The sequence below is a fragment of the Macrosteles quadrilineatus genome, unplaced genomic scaffold, assembly GCF_028750875.1.
Source record: "Macrosteles quadrilineatus isolate MER2022 unplaced genomic scaffold, UCM_ALF_1.0 Scaffold_18__1_contigs__length_3160703, whole genome shotgun sequence".
Lineage (NCBI taxonomy): Eukaryota > Metazoa > Arthropoda > Insecta > Hemiptera > Cicadellidae > Macrosteles > Macrosteles quadrilineatus.
In genome coordinates, this window is record NW_026542611.1 from 2327553 (window position 1) to 2331815 (window position 4263).

Consider the following 4263-nt stretch of genomic DNA (forward strand, 5'->3'; position numbering starts at 1 on the left):
GATTATGTACCTACTCCTCGTGGGCCGTCCCCTGGGGGAGGTCAAATAATGGCAATGATTGCAAAAAGTAGTTTTCATACATGTAAGTTGATGTGAAAGGTTTGAATTTTCTAACGAATTTAGTTAAAAAGATATTAAACCGTTTCCAGACTTTTTTGTCACCCTGTATATCATATATCATACAGGTGATATATACTATACATGGTGAGTTTTAAATGAGTTCCCAACTACTTTTTTCTGCATTTCTTAAGATATCATCTCCAGACCACATTAGATCATTGTAGAGTAGTAAGTACTTCATTTTGACTGAATTGACATTTTTGGCCGACATCTTGGATCCGCCATATTGCATACAAAGTTTTTTTTTCAAATGTAAAGGTAGGGTTGTGGCCCATTATTTTAAACTAGAATTTTACGCTGATTACAATGCCGAAATTGGTTTTTAAAAATCTTGATCCGTTCTAAAGTTATGAGAACTTTTTATAACTTTATTTTTAGCCCATTTTAACATTGTGCATTTACAAACTAAGACCATAATCTCAAAATTGTGCTAGATAACGATAAGTATACACCACCATTCATTGTCGACCTATTTTCACTTGGTTATGACAGTTGTAATTTTTTCGGCCGCCATCTTCGATCCACCATTTTTACATGTGATTAATTAATTTAAATATGAAGGTGGTGTTGTGACCCATCATTTCGAACTACTTTTGTATGCTTAACTTAATGCCACAATCCGTTTTTCATTTGCTTCTTTCGTTTTTGAAGTATTGAAATTTTAAATAAGAGCTTGATAACCAATAACGGACCCCACACACACCGCCTCTCTTCCACAGACCGCCTCTTGATTTCCCTTGTTGTCCACGTTCTGGCAGTAAAGGTCGGGGTCGTGAGAAACGTTTTGTGTTTTTTTTTTTTGCTTTGTTGTTTTTTTGGGTTTTGTTTGTTTTTTTGTTTTTTTTTGTTTCACAAGTCAGGTCAAGACCTAGGATTTTTAGGTCGAGACCCGGGATGTCAGCCTAGCTATTAACAATCTATGGTTGATAGTACAAATCCATCTAACGTCCCTTAACCTTGGCTTGTTAAATACAGCCTAATCTCCTTAAGGGAGAAAAGTTTTGGGCTATTGCGACTCCTAGGAGCCGGGCCATGCGTTCGCCAACTCGCCAGGCCGGTAGAGAGGGAGAGAGAGAGAGAGACTCACCTCTTTACAACGCATTGACAAGTCCAGCGGTTGTCGAGCGGGAGTAGGAGGTGGGAGGCCTTGTTCCGGCAGCAGAAAATTCTGCAAGGTCTAGAGCCTCTACGTCCCTTGATGGCACTCTTCCGTACTCTCTTAGGAAGTTGCCTAAGGTGTTAGGGGAGGGCGGCCTGTCAAATGAGGGAGACGGGGCGCGCAGAGTCTGTTTCAGCCGCAGAAGATGGCCGACTGTCGGGAGACAGAGGACCTCTGACAAAGAAGTTATCTGGGGTGCGCAGAAACTCTCTTACAGCCGCAGAAGATGGCCGACTGTAGGGAGATGGAGGCCGTCTGACAAAGCAGTCATCTAGGGTGCGCAGAAACTCTCTTACAGCCTCAGAAGAAGGCCGACTGTCGGGAGATGGAGGGCGTCTGACAAAGGAATCATCTAGGGTGCGCAGAAACTCTTTTACAGCCTCAGAAGATGGCCGACTGTCGGGAGACGGAGTGCGCAAGTCAAAGTAGTAGGGAGATGGGGTGCGAGAGGAGTCATCCTGTAAACCAAATAACATTTTGGTCACATCTATATGGTTTATTTTACGCACACGCACACACGCATATATGCATCATACACACGGACATGGAAGGGGTGATGTGGGAAGCAGAGATTTTGGGTAAGACCTAAAAAGTGAAAAACTAAAAATTCAATCTACACCTACAGTAGTTGACACCACTTGTTACCTCTGGGTTTTAAGGAAGCGACCCATTCTCTGCGGCGAACGAGGTGGAAGGTTGCTAGTTTGTTGGAGGATGAGGCTGTGCAACAGCTCCAAGCACCAAAAATAACACTCCCACAAGCATCTCGGCAATTCTGTGTGACATAGGAAACAAGAGCTACTTTTATACCATCCTATCTCTCTCCCCACCACTTCTGTGACACATAATACGCATATCATGCCCTCGACATTATTAGCCGAATATTTTAGTCACGATTGTGCTATTTTCTACAACAATACCACAATATAACCTGTCGCAATAATATAACAGGGTCGCATAACAAAGCGACCATATCTATTCCAATTACGCGCCCCCGCGCGAGCACGTCCATGGCCACACGTCGCCACGCGATCACATCAAGTACGTCCATGGCCGCACGTCGCCGCGCGATAACATCTAACCTAGAGTAACGCATATTCACAGTAAAGCCTAGTCAACTTAAAGAATATTAAACAGTCAAAGCAGTGTTCAACCATCAAGTAAAGAATATTACTCCACAACAGCACTGTGCCACTGACATAGTCAGATTGATACCAAACACGTATTAATATAACACACGATCTGTTAATTAGCATGTTGGTTTAACCGAATACTGTTTTTGTCACTGTTGCATACAAATATACATACAAAACTTGGATATTACTTATCTTGGTAAGTGCATATCAAAGATACTCTATCACCCAATGCAAACAAACAAAGGCGATTCTAGTCAAAAAAGCACCGATGAGCTAAACTCTCTTTCAAACCAAATTTTCTAGGCTCAAGCTAAATTTGCGTTACCTATCCCGAGTGTATGAAGAGACAGGAGATTTGACGAGAGCTCTGCGACACCTAAAGATTTGCGAAGGCTCAAATGACGCAATTGATAAGCAGGTAGAAATCGCTTTGCTGATCCGATCCAGACTACCATGTGAGAGCCGCCTCAACTAGTTTCCAACGGGTGACAGCGACTTGTTGGGATATTTGGACACCATTAGCAGTGAAAGAGATCACATAGCAAGCCCTATGATTTCACGAACGTCAAACAACTCGTCTCGGTCACCCGAGTTTTGCTAGAGGTTGTGTCGCAGGGCACTCCGGAATATGGAGAAAAGATCAGCAGTTTGTGGCTCCGACCAGACCCATTCAAATTCGACAAACCCACAATACGTGTAAGTAAGCGCCAGTAGAACCTTACTGAGGAACACGTAGAGGCGTTTCTTGGCCTACTGAAAAAAAGACATCGCTGGCCTCAGCAATGAGGGCGGGGCTTGAAAATGCCAATGAAAATGAAGACGTCATTCTAATCCCTTTCAATATCACTTTTTGTCTAGAAGTAGCCCCACCACGAGTGTGCTGTGGCCCACGCTCTATGGACGTTCTTGTGTGAAATCCACGCAGCCAATTGTTGAATTGATTCCATTTTATTTCTGCACTATTTTATAAGAAGTTGCATGTCTTGTTGCTTATTATTCGTTATGTCACGTTTATCCTATTCTATTGTTCATATTTTATATTTAGACTCTTGTCACATTTATGGAATATTGTTTGGGCAAATCTGTTTATACGTTGAAGAAAAAAACATTCAATAGTGTAGTGTTTGTGTATAATAAATTAAAATTATAAGAGAAAACTGATCAAGTCATTGTAACAAGAAGAACCAGAATGGAATGATTATTTTTACAATATTATGAAGTATTTTAAACTCATCAGCTGTTCTAATTTATTTTAAACAGGCTAAAGAAAAAATATTAGGCAATTATATTCGTTATTTGAGTGTCACAAAAGGATCACAAATATAAAGATTAAAACTTTGTGACTGTGAATTTAAATTTCCCACCAAATAATCAACCTTAGGACGGACGTCGAGTCCATCAAGCGCCACTGGGTTATCACTACCCTCCCTCCCCCCCGCCACAAGTCGGAGGGAGACGGACGTCTCAGGGAAGTGACCGTGGCAGTCAGTATCGTACCGTCAAGTGATTAAGGTAAATTAGTGTGAAGTTACCCCAGTGTACATGTGCGACAGGGCAGCTAAGACGACCATCGGGCTGGACACCCTCCAAATTGGGTAAGAATCCTTCCAAAAGATTCAAAATCGATAAATTTGGGTGATTTGTATTTGTCGGGTTTTATTTCAAAATTATCACTAATTTGGTCACCAACTCTCGGTTAGAGGCAAATTCTCTCACCTCGAGGCTCTAAATCCGTTTAGAAATTTTACCATATAATCGAGCGGAGGCATCTGTCTCGTCGGCTTGTATCGTCAGGCGTTCCTGGGCCTGTTGTGTCGCTGGTGTTGGACTGTCTATGCTATTACAATA